Genomic DNA, 13453 nt, shown 5'->3' with positions numbered 1-13453 from the left:
CAGTGACATTAGCGATGTCACTACATATGTATTGTAGCGACCCTTGCGAGCCCCACCCCGCTCGGCCCACCCCTTCCTCGGTTCGGCGCTGTGTTGCGGAAAGGGTGGGGGGAGTTGTCTTCATGGGCAGGATGGGGAGACTGACAGAAGATGGAGGATGCCAGTCGGAGAGGTGCGGCGTGGCGCGACCGCACGGTCGCCTCAAATTTAAAGTCGAAAGGATGAAACATGGTGCAAGTGCCGCATCAGCCACCCCCATTGTGTGCTGCCAGTGCCTCGAGGAGTGTGACGCTGGTTGAGAGAAAGAGAAAGAGACGGACGTCGGCGCCAGGGCCGTATTATCTGATAGGCAAAATGTCACCAAGATATTGTCTTGAATACATGTATTTATATAGCATGGATAGGCACAGTGAATATACAAAGAGGCAGAGTCATGTCAATCGTTTTTTTCTCATAAGGTGAGAGAGAAATTAACAGCGGAGATTCACTTTTCGAGATTTTTGAAAAATTGCAAAATTAGCAATAACATCTTCAATCTCATAGTATAAGGGAAGCCGACAGTTGTTGTCCTATGGTTGATCAGATACAGTTTTCTTCATATCAGCTTTAGCTTCGAAAAAGAACGCTCCCCTTCACAATTCGTTCCCAAGATGGTAAGATGCATCCTTAGAGCAATGTAAACATTTGTAAAGCTACTAATCAGCTCGTCAGATATTTGGGCTTTGAACATATCTGCCACTGTTTTTTCTCTGCATACAAATGCAGGAACAGGAATTCATCTGTGAATGTTTTTTTTTAATCTGCTGGATATGCAGCAACCAATGCATTGGCCCGCACAACAGTTTCTTCTATGGATAGTGATATCTACAAGGAAACTGAATTGATCATTCAGTTTGGCATATGCATTTCGCCGTTTTTCCATCTCCACGATAAGTTGATTCATTATTATTTGGTTATTTCGGTTAAGTCACGTCTAGACGTGACTTAACCGAAAGAACCAAATAATAATTCCTGCAGTCACGAAAGTTCTAAAATTAAAGTTGATTCATGATGCGATAGAAGCATCGCATACAGAATCTGGTCACTTGCATTATCCAGACTGAAATCAGTGCCATTTTCATCAGCAAATTGTTTCCTCTTTCGTGCACACCTCTCTGTATAGCGAGATGTTTTGAGACCCTCTGACCATTGTTTTGAATTCCTCAAACCTGTCACATCGTGAAACTTCACAATGGTGCCCAAGTCAATCCCTGCCTCCTGCACACCTTTGTTTACAAGGTTTGCCTTTTTCAGAACATCATTCCAAATAGTGATCTCATGGCGCGTGACCGTGTGAATTTTGCTGTATCAAATTGGTCAAGATTCCTTGCCAGTGACTTTGATTCATGTTAAGGTTTTCCGAATTTTAGAATAATTTTCATACAGGGCTTCAGTGGCATTACTTCGTGCCTGACCACCTTGTTTATGACATGGGCATTTTTCTTCATCTTATTCTTTAATTTTGTTAATGTTTGTGGTGAAATAGAGAAATATGCAAATTAACATTTGCAAAATGCGATAAAAAAATTACTGCTTCAGTGCAACACTTAGCAGCAGATAATATAAACAAATTTAGACTATGGGCTGCACAGGGCACCCATTCGGCTTAACAGTTCACTTCATGAAATCTTGCTTGCACACCTGAGTATATGCCACTAGCGTTACTCGCATTGTCATATGACTGTGAGCTGCAGTCTGCCATATAATGATGCCATGAGATTTGAGAACACTTTGTAGAACCTCAAATAAATAATTCCCATTATGCTGTTGAATTGAGCTGAATTTAAGAAATCTTTCAACATTTCCGTCAATGGTGACATAGCAGAAACTATACTGTCACATGATCAGTATGACTGACGTCCGGAGAAGAATCAATTATGTTTCCCGAATACTTAGCTATCTTAATTTCAGATAATATGGTTTTCATAACCTCAGATGCCAATAAATCAATACTTTCTGGATTTCCATACATCTGAATGTAATTTGCAAGAAATGGGTCGAATTCTGCTAAGAGGACAATGCAACCCAAGTAGTTTCCATTGTTTCGTCAATTGTGCACCTCAGTATCACCACCAAATGCCAATCCTCTTTCTTGCAAGGAATTTTACTACTGCAACAAACCTCCTTAACACATCTACCCGGTATTTACAAGATTTTTCTTTCGATTTTTGCAATTCTGTATCAATTTTGGCACATTTTTGGTGCTCCAGCATCACGGACAGTGCTTTCAAGTGATCCATTGACTGTTCATTAGCAGTAATCCTGGTGATTTTAAGCTTTAATGACTGCAGGAATCCATACTCTTTGGTTCTTTCGGCAAAATAACGTAGGTATAAAATTAAATAAATCACGACGTTTCGATCGCGCAACAAAGTTGTTGTAACTGCACTCTCGCTGGTTTAGCAGTTCCACTGCTGGATTATATTTTTTACACATGAGGACGACCGCTTGTGTTGCGATCGAAACGTCGTGATGTATTTAATTTAATACCTACGTGACTTTACCGAAAGAACCAAAGAGTATAGTAATCCTGGTGTTTGCATTCTTACAATCATCAAAGCCAGTTTGAACGTTGATTAGAACACTTGCTGCTGTCAAATTTTTTGCACACACAGCAATGCACGTGACTAGTGGAAGGTGAGTAAACGAGCCAGCCTCTCTGGATATTCTCCCCGTTGCCCAAGTGCCTGCAGAAAATTCCTTGTTCACATACGTTTTCTTGTCACCAAATGTGCTACCTGACATGGAAAAGTCAGAATCATCAATATCCTGAGATGGCATTAGGGGCCGTCCATAAATGACGTCACGCACCTGGGGGGGGGGGTCAGACATTTGTGACGATGTGTGACGAGGGGGGGGGGGGGCGGAGAAATGTGACGTCACATCAAAATGCGCAACTTTAAATAAATATAGACAACACGTTCTACTTCATTAAATAGACTTTTTAATAAATCTTTTCTCCTCCAACATTAGGTGCAGCACCACATTAAATACGCACTACAACGACAGTATTATTTGGTTCTTTCGGTTAAGTCACGTCTAAAGATAAAATAATAAATTAAATTAAATAATAGAATACGACGTTTCGATTGCAACACAAGCAATCATCATCAGGTATAATGAAATAGCGACATAAAATCTAACCAGAAAACTATAGACAGACATATTAGCAGACAGATATCACCAAGATACATAGCGGGAGCAACACAGGTAACAGAGAGGTGTGATCGTCTCTGTGGGGTGGCCTTAAATAGACAAGGCCACCCCACAGAGACGATCACCTCTCTCTGTTACCTGTGTTGCTCCCGCTATGTATCTTGGTGATATCTGTCTGCTAATATGTCTGTCTCTAGTTTTCTGGTTAGATTTTATGTCGCTATTTCATTATACCTGATGATGATTGCTTGTGTTGCAATCGAAGCGTCGTATTCTATTATTTAATTTAATTTATTATTTTATCTTTAGACGTGACTTAACCGAAAGAACCAAATAATAATTCCTGCAGTCACGAAAGTTCTAAAATTAAGATACAACGACAGTAGTTTAAAGCGATTTGAAGCATGTTTTATTTTTTTGGGGGGGGGGCGCAGAGCTTTGGGACGTCATATTTGAGGGGGGGGGGTCTGACTTTTTGTGACGCCGTGTGACGGGGGGGGGGGGTCAAAAATCGTCCAAAAATCGCGTGACGTCATTTATGGACGGCCCCATATCAGCAAAATGGGATCTCTGCAATGACTTCTGTCCAGAGTGCAGGATCACTGGCAGGCCGACTCGTAAAGTCAGCATCTGATGTTAGATTTGGAGTCTGTGATTTTTTCCACCACAAATCTGCTTCCAAAGGGGCCTGTTCTTCGCTTGATCTACCCTCTATGTGCGAATAAGATTCTGCTTCAAGAACAACATTTTCACAAGGTTCACTATTATGATCCAACTATGTCATTAATGATGATTCTATTGGAGGTTTTGCACTATCACTCTTCACATCCTTGTTCATGAACTTCAGAATCTCTTTCAATGCTTCCTCCTTTTTTTCTCGGTTCTTCCTCTACTCGTGCATTGACTCATGCTTTCATTTACAGTTTATCCATCTAATTTTATCTCAATTTCATTTTACGTTTTACTGTTATGTGTGCTCAGGTACTGTGGAAAGGTATCACATATTTGTCTGCATCTTTGAATATAATTCCAGTGCAGAATCGGGAGATGCTTATATAGAACAGTTGTAGACTGAATACGCCATTATTTTTGTGGATAACAAGCTCACAACGTACGTCGGTAAAGTTCTTTATTTCTCTAATGGCACCCAAACTTAAACGTCAATAAAATGAGTTTCACTGTGGGTTAAACTTATTGAACTTTTAAACTTTTTTGGCCCATGGACCACCCAGCCGATGCAAACGTTTCCGTCCACCACCCAGCCTCCCACCCCTGGTGATAAGACGCATTCACTTTCCTCTCTAAACGCCAGTGTAGTATTCCCTTGTTATTTGCGAGGGATACGTTCCAGAAATGCTCGTGAGTAGCAAATATCGCAGATAATAATGTTGGCCTACGATATTGTATATTTTTAACGAATGACCTTAAATAAATATGTAAACAAGCTATTAAATACAGCAGTTCCACTGATGGATTTTTTTCCCGCCTGAGGACGACCGTTTGTGTTGCGAACGAAACGTCGTGATATATTATTTTCATTTAGTTTTAGTTTTTTACCTACGTGACTTTACCGAAAGAACCAAAGAGTACGCAACGGTAAGGTTTATTCTTTAATCAGAGCTTTTAGATCTTACGGTTAGAGTAGTTTAATAAGGGTAGTTTACCTAACGTCATTTTAAATACAATATCAAGAGTAAAATGTTAATTATCGATTGAAACAAAAAGTATAAACGTTAATATTTCCGGATCAAGCTACATTTGAATCACAGCCCCGCGGGACCACCTGGAGGACCGTCGCAAACCACTGGTGGTCCTGGGGACCACGCTCTGAGAACCACTGAACTATAATAACAACTTGACTGGTCATTTTGTCGCCTGCACGCTGTAACGCTACGTTTTCTCACCCATTGTCCATAGGTCTGGATAATTTGTGATTTCGTCTTGCTATGCTGCTGTCGGAGGTCAAGAATATATCGGGAACAGCTGTATGAAGTTCTGCGGGTATTCACCAGCCATTCTTTGATATTGACTAGTTGAAAGTTTGCTTTAAATGAACCCACGAGATGCAATTTACTTTGGGTGTTGCACATACATTAGTGAGTAGAGCCAGTCCCAATAATTGTATGACAAAAATAATTGTATGACAATTATTGACTTGCCACGTAGCGATGCTCCATTTATCTACCCTGGAGGGATAAGCTGGGTCTTCCGTAGACTATTTCACTGTGAGTTTGCACTTTGTTACAGTATCAAATTTATGGATACATCTCATTCAGTATTAAGAACCACAGTAGAATGGACCTCATTTTGCATAACATGGCATTATCCATGACTTCCATTCCCCATGATCTGTTATTATTTCTCTTACCTGCAGGCCCCTAAAGATTTAGATATGATGATCAGCATTATTAATGTTCGCTCTGTGCTCACGATTCTTACAGCGACAGGGCTAGACTTTGTCATTCCTCTACTTTTTGGTGAATGGCAGCTGTGTTTGTAGACAATTGGCCCCATTCCACATTTTGCAATTGATGCTGAAAAAAACATTCACCGAATTTTCTCACTACCAATGCGGAATGGGCCAAAGTGAGCAGGGTGAGAACAAAGCCTACTATGGATAAACATTTTCCACTATCACATCATTGGGGGTATGGACTGTGCTGGATATGCTGAGAGGGCATGGTGATACATTCCACACAAAGTCACGTGCGTGCTTGCTACCTCTACAAACTTGACCACGCGTGTCAGCGTGGTTAAAGGTGGGAAGCCCATACGTGAGAGTACCGTATAGAAGTACAGTTCAAAATATTCTGCTGTACTACCCCCTGATGACCACCACGTGGCATACCTCCACCTCGATAACCTGGCATGCGTGGCGTTCACTCATCCAAGCACTTTCCAGACACTATCCAGGCGCAGCCTCGCTTAGCTTCTGGAAAGTGACAAGACGAGATGCATTCCAGGTGATTTGGTCATAGCCAACCCTTTGTACATCCTGAAATGAGACTTATTTTCACAGTGGGTTTAACAAAAACTTTGATGATTATGATGATCAGCAAAAGAAGTGACTGACCACGCTTTCAGAAGCATCCTCACGATTTGTTTTTGTCTTTGTGTTTTAGACTGATGGCTATGAGCGGATTGAAGAATGAAGGCACGCGAATATCGAGTGGCTCAGCCCTTGCAGGCTGGCCCCTGCTTCTCCTGCATATGTAAAGGGATTATGGTATCATTCTACAAATATATTTCTCACTCGCTTTAGTGCGTCTTTTACACATGATTGGGCGAATGCAATATGCAGTGAATTGATTTGTATTTGAAGTGAAAGTTGTTAACATGGACACGTGGATCGTGTTGGCGAGTGAAGAATCGAGTTTGAGAAACCTTGGGTTGGGTTAATAATGGATCAATCAAGGTAACGTTTATTTTTTCGTGGATGTAATTATATATACGTATAGTATACTTTATACACACACGTGTCCTATAACGTACAACCCGAATTCAACTTATCTCAATTTTGAACATTCAAGGCAGCCAGGATAGCTGCAATCTTCCAACAATCTATGAATTTATGACCATTTTGGTTAAAGATTTAATCAAATACATTTGAAAATGTCACGACTCTTACTTGACATGTCTGGAGCACAATATCTGAATTGTCTATGGAATGGTAGCCAAAATTTCAGTTTAGATTTCAAATGAGGCTCTTTCTGGCAGTGCGGATTAACATTCTGTCACAGCCCAGTCTGCACAGGGAGCTGAACCTAGGTAGGTAGGTAAAGTAGGCTCAGGGCTTGGCCCTAAAAGTGCCTGTGAGGTGATTATTAGCAGCGCAACTTGGCACTCCAGTGGGATATGGATAAAATCACATCTTATAAGTGTATATTTTATTTCAGAAACTCATGTTGAAATTACAATGGTGGTTGGAAGGCAACGGTCAACTTATGCTACAGGCACACTACTTTTGGATATGAGCAGAGCTGGCCTTGCTCCCAAGAGGTGCGCTTAGTTCCGGCTTCAGTATTAATTAGACATTCCACCACTTCTGCTCCACCACAACATGGCAGAAACTCCACCACAACATTACTCTTGCTTGATCCAGCTGAATAAGGGCCCCATTGAGGCTGCACAAGGAGATACCACAACTGGCAGTTTTGTCCCACCACTGGTAAATTTCTTCTTGCTCAGCCCACAAATACACTTAATGAAACTATGCATACATTTACCCATATACCCCAGAGCACAGCCCCGCACACTATGAGTGAGTTTTGGATTTTCAGACTTTTTTTTAAAGGACAATTTCGGATCTTGTTTTAGAAAATTGTCACGTGTTAATGTACAATATCGTCCTGCTCACATGAGTGACATCAGACTATGCCACGTAACATTACTTCTGGCGGGGACAATGTGGAGGTGATGTCATTCGCGATGTCACTTGTTGACCTCGGATGAATCTGAAGTCGGATCAATCTGAAACAAGAAAGAGTTCTGGCCTGAACTTCAGATTTGTACGGTTCGGGAGCACATCCCTACCACGAACGTATTTAGAGGCACCATTGTTGAAACATCATAACCACTCTACTACAATGACCACTATCGCCACCATCATATAAACGTATCACCACGCATCCTCGCGTGCAGTTACATGCACATATGTGTGCAACACAACTGTTGATAGTGAGCACGTATTAACCACATTGTGGCACATGTGTTAGAACAGCGGTTCCCAACCTGTGGTCTATAAACCGCTGGTGGTCCCTGTAAGGCTTTGCATAAAATATACATTTCTTCACAAAACACCCTATTTTTTTGATTGCACGGTTGTTGAATATAAAGTAGTTGAGTTTAATAATGCGTTAGTTGCTTTGATTGCATAACGTTTAAAAAAATGTATTTTAAATTGAAAGGACTTGCGGCCACAGACCAGAATCAAACTGACCTTGGAGTCACAACACAATAGACCATTGAGAGCTGACTTGCGCACAGAGAATGAGATTACTCCGCCTTTGCCGACCATGAAGTGAATGGCTTCGCAGCTGTGTCAAAATAATCTAACACCGCCCACCCCCGACAAGGGAGGCACCACAGAGAGATAGAGAAGTTGGAACACAGCTGGAGTAAGTTAACAGCAATGTGGATTTGCTCTCCAACACACCGGTGTGCTGTACTAGTCACGAATTGGCACGTTCTGTTTAGGTGACAAATATTACTAATCGGCTGTGTCGGGTGGTGGCAGGTTTAACGACATTCATATTTACGCGATCTAACCCAAAAAAAACCTGTATTATGGATGATATCGGTCGCGAGAGACCTACGTGTTAAACTGAGCTACAGAGGAGCTTCACGAGTTGAGAAGATGAAACAATACGGCAGTGGCGCTGTTTTAAGGGGATCTGACGATGTGCAGTCGATGTGCAGTCATTGGTGAATGTCGGGATAAGTGTGACTCAAGGAGACGATTCACAGAGAGGAGAGAACTCCTCCTGCACTGAACTCTGCCTATCAACTCACGAGCCGTAATCAACACGAGCCAACGAGTGCCGTTATAACTACAAACGTGTGGACTATCATCACGCCAAAGATGTATAGATATGTCCGGCTGTCACCTGACGGAGAGGGCGCCGTGCTGTCTATACCCACGAGCAGAGATCGCGTGTCGTCTACCCTTCGGTCAGAGTTCAGCGCTGCTGCTGTCATTGACGGCCCGTGACTGCGTTCTCGTCGCGACGAGGGAACGTCGTTCGTCAAGTCGCGAGCTGCCACCGCCGGCGTGTGGCCGCGTCGCTGCGGGCATCGCGCTGTAAACGTCGATCTGCGCTGCACCGGAGGAGGCATCGTGCGCACCGACTCCTAACGGGCAAGAAAAGAGCCCTGCTCATTGACTGCGAATGAAGGATCAGAATCGGAATATTGATGATGGAGGAATCCGATGAGCTCTTTTTCACAGATGTCCAGTAGTCTTCACAGATGTCGCGATTGTGCTTAAAACTTAATATAAATTTTATTTTTTATAATACCAAGTAAGCCCCACTGAGCTGTATAGGTCTTTTTTTAGAAGTGACCTCGCCACAAATGATAGCTCAACGAAGTTGCTTATGTGGGAATTTAGAGCATCCAAATACGCGAGATGAATGTTGATTCTAAATATGGAGGGAAAAACCGGAGGACCCGGAGAAAAATCCACGCCACCAAGGGGAGAGAGACAATGCAAACTCCAAATATAGTATACAGCAGGCGTCAGGGTCAGGATCGAACCCACGATCTCGCCACAACTACTTTGGGTCTGTGGGATCAAATTCTTATTCATTTTTAGTCGCGCATATACATTTACTACTCTTCATATTGGATTGTTTAATGTTGATTGAGTTTTACGTTCAGAGCATTTCCTGATTGATTTTTTTATTAACACAAATTACCTTCGTAACAATATTATAAGTTGTACCGAACACTGGTTGCATATTCATGACTGGTATTCTGGTTTTCAATAAAGAAAATACATGCTTGCACTTAAGTCCTGTTCACGTGTGTGTGTGTGTGTTTTACGAGTGTGTTCAAACGTTCCGTTGAATGCAACGATATCAAACGAATCTGGTTTCATTGGGTTCCTGTCATTATTCAACCGTACCCTAAACAACGAAACACCCAAAAAATTAACAGGTTCAAATTGGAGTGACAATGTTTGTCCACGGGCCCCAATAAGGTTGGGAACCCTGTCTCAGATGGCTTGGTACAGTCAACACCGCGCACAAGCTGCCAGTGAATCACACGTTGTAGGCCAGTGTTCTTCATTGCTGCAAGGCCCGTGGGCCACTGGCTGCCCCTGGTGGCCTTTACTTTGGCCTCTGACGGGCGGCCCCCGAAAAAACACAAGTGAAAACACCCCCATCATAATCGTGTTGCTGCCAAACCCCAATGGTTTCAAATGTGTGGCGACCCTCCCACTGATGTCTTATCGGCGAAAGTGCCTCGCCCCCCTCTGAAATGAGCGAAAAACACTGTTGTAGGTGTAATGGGTTCAACCGAGTCGCAGATATAGACTTGGAGGCAACACATTTATTCAGTTCCAACACACGGGTAACTTCAACACACAGGCTATTTACACTAGTTACAACGTAACTGCTACTACGGACCGGGACCAACGACTTCGGCACGGGTCCACGTGTTGGAGACTCGTTGAACGGAGATCGTAGACGAAGGGTTTCTTCTAGGATGAACAACAACCCTGGTGCCTCTCGGGACTCGGCTCATATTCTCTGCGGCGTGGCCGGCTCCGCCCTTGGCCACGTCCACCTTACAGAATCCCCGGGAAGGATCTGGGTCCCAATCACGTGACCCCCCCTAGCCCCCTCTTGGGGCCCCTTTGTCAACTTAACAGGACACGTGTCCTCATCCTTCGGTCGGCACCCACACACCCTGTCCTGTAGGGTTGGCACTTCACTTAAAGCGTCGTGCCATCTAGCGCTATTATTTAGCACACCCTGGGCCCCTCTAGGGCCGGTACTGCCCCCACAGCCTGTTGACATCCACCGATGTCACGACATTGGCCTATAACGAGCTGTGCTGCACTGTGAGAGATGCGGAGCCAACTATGACATTCTCCAATTCGACGTTTCTATGGTAATATGGCTCTACCCCCACCTAGTTGGTAGCAAAAATAAATCTGGGTTGAGATGTATTTCGCTTATCATCTTGCTCCCTCTGGGTTTCGCGAATGGGAGTGACACCACTTTGAGCGAGGGCACTAATGCTTGTCCCATAAAAGAGGTCACACTGGGTTAGACACGTGTGCAGTATGGAGATGGGCATCTCAGAAGTAAATGAAGGGCAATTCTCTGAAATCATAAAACGTCAGGGTTTTTTGTTGTATATGTTGCTTTGGATGCCCTAATATATCGCGTAAATAAGGAAATTATTCTGGTTGTATTAATCCAACTTTAACAAATTATACTGTATATTAAATCATTATACTCATCATGTTAACGTGGCTTGCTATAGAACCTGATTTTTTTTATCCCAAAATATGATTGTAGATGTGACATTTCAGAAAGGCAAAGTTGCACACTGCAGCAAAGGAACCAAGGGTGCAAAGTAATTCTCTAAAGGACTTCACAAAATGCTTTTAATGAGGACCTCTTTGGCATGGGTCGTTCTCATGATGCATTGTAACCACATAGGGTCCGCAGAATTTAAAAACAAACAAACGTACCTGTGATAAAATAAACGAATCACTTTTGCACGAATGAACACTCTTTGCCAGCGTAGCTGACCCGATTTGCCTCTCTCCTCCATCCGCGATCGTAACGAGAAGCCAGGCGGGAGAAACTAACACCGAGGAACGATTGATGCTCATTTGTGGCGTGTGGTTGGATTTGTTGGCCCGACGTTCCACGTTTTCTGGGCTGTCTCTTCAGAGCGCGTCGTTTGAACACGCAGTGTTTTTTTTGTTCCACAATGAAGCGATTCAGCTCACTTGATGTAATTGCCCAAGGGGCGGGGGCTATGTGATGGTGCTGACTTGGAACCTCCACAGATGCACACGAAGGTGAAAGATCTCGAAGCGCCATGGCATAACATACCCCACAAGTCTGCTGTGGAGCACACAATATATGAACAGCAACGTCAAAGAATGTCTCGTCACCAAGTTACCTGACGAGGGCTATGTGTGAGGTGGAAGTAATAATAATGGAACGAGATATTACACCACCGCCAGTTGAATAAAACAGAAATTGAATGTCATTAAAATACCCTATTCGTAATATAATGATACTGACCCTTGAAAAAATATATATTCTAATCCAACTCTGATAATTATTCACTGCAGTCACTGTTCACTATTCAAAGGCGATTCATTAAAAGCGCTGCCCGGGCACATGTCAATCACAGCAGCGCAGCCCCACCGACCACCGCGCTCTGGGTGCTATGAAGAAGGGCCATCGCCTAAAACGTCGCTTCTATTATGCTGTACACTGTACGTTTCCTTTAATTCCGCGATGTCATTGACGAACGTGCTGCGTTCTGTGTTACGTGCGTCTGCCTCTCGTTGTGTCTCTTTAGATGTCTGTCTCCTGTCCATTCATCAGTCTCTCTTTGTGTCTGCCGCTGTCTAGGTGTCTCTCCACGTGTATTTGCGCGCCTAAGTCTCTCTACGTGTCAGCGTCTGTATACATCTACGTGGCTGCCTCTCTGTGTCTGCCTGTACGTCTGTCACCGTTCCCCCCTCCTCCCCCTCTCTGTGTCTTTATTTACAACGATTGGGAAAAGACGGGGACATTTACAGTGGTTGGCCACTCAGAATAAGCTGTGCGCGTCTTTCTGTCTTCCCTTCAACTAAACTTCGCGATGTTTTTTTTCAGCAGCAAATGTTCATTTATCAAAGGCTCAGATAAACACGTGACATCGAGGACCAAAGTGTGAGTGTGGAGGGCAAGAAGGGAGAAAATGACAGCGCAATTGAGACATGCGCAACTTTAGCGAACGGCACAAAAGGGGGGCTTGCATTTAACGAGTTGGCAGAACGTCGAGAAGAAATTAACACTTACTCTGCTCAATGGTGAAGGGAGACACGAGGGAGGCTATTATTATTACATCACGATGAATGGCTGCCAACACCCCCGATTAATACAGATGCAATTGAAAAATGTAATTGTAAAAGGACATAAAATCGTGAAATAGTCCATGGAATATGCAGTTATGCTCAACGCAGATTTGTGAATACGTCTGATGTGATGTATATCCATGTGGGAAAGCCGCAATATATCACTGAGAACCTTGTGGCTATTCAGCAGTTCAAAGTGCAAAATGCTGAGGTGTACACACGACAGGAACACTGGAAGACAATGACTACATTGCTGCACACAGCTGTAGTCAACTTGTATGCAGCTGGTTACCAGCTGCACACAAGTTATTTGTTTTCCTTTATAGCTGATGTTGATGGGCTCTATGCTTTTAAAGAATTCCCAAGCACAGATTACTAAATTATCGGTGGTCATTTAGGTGCGCCATGGTGGTCAGATGTGAGCTACATCGCCTGATATGCAGGAGGTCGTGTGTTCGATCCAGACCCCGACCCCTCCTGTATATTTGGAGTGTAAGTGTGATCCTCATGGTCGCGTGGATTTTCCCTGGGTCCTCCGGTTTTGCCCTCCACATTTACGGTCAACATGCGTTAATAATATTTGGCTGCTATAAATTAACACGTGATAAGCCACTTCGTTGAGCTATCATTTGTGGCCAGATCGCTTCTGAAAAATAGCTACAT

General features: G+C 43.3%; 1 long non-coding RNA gene across 2 annotated transcripts in view; it reads left to right on the top strand.

The window, feature by feature from the left end:
• The window catches only part of LOC144937975 (uncharacterized), a 34191-nt gene extending 25295 nt beyond the window's left edge, over positions 1 to 8896 (top strand). For both annotated transcript variants that reach the window (XR_013637805.1, XR_013637807.1), the window contains exons 2-4: positions 5113 to 5196; positions 6318 to 6610; positions 8871 to 8896. This is a non-coding gene — a long non-coding RNA (uncharacterized LOC144937975). The remainder of the gene's footprint in view (positions 1 to 5112; positions 5197 to 6317; positions 6611 to 8870) is intronic.
• The last annotated feature ends 4557 nt before the right edge of the window (positions 8897 to 13453 follow it).

The sequence above is a fragment of the Lampetra fluviatilis genome, chromosome 2 (genome assembly GCF_964198595.1).
Source record: "Lampetra fluviatilis chromosome 2, kcLamFluv1.1, whole genome shotgun sequence".
In the NCBI taxonomy this organism is placed as follows: Eukaryota; Metazoa; Chordata; class Hyperoartia; order Petromyzontiformes; family Petromyzontidae; genus Lampetra; species Lampetra fluviatilis.
This window is presented reverse-complemented; position numbering and strand designations above follow the sequence as displayed.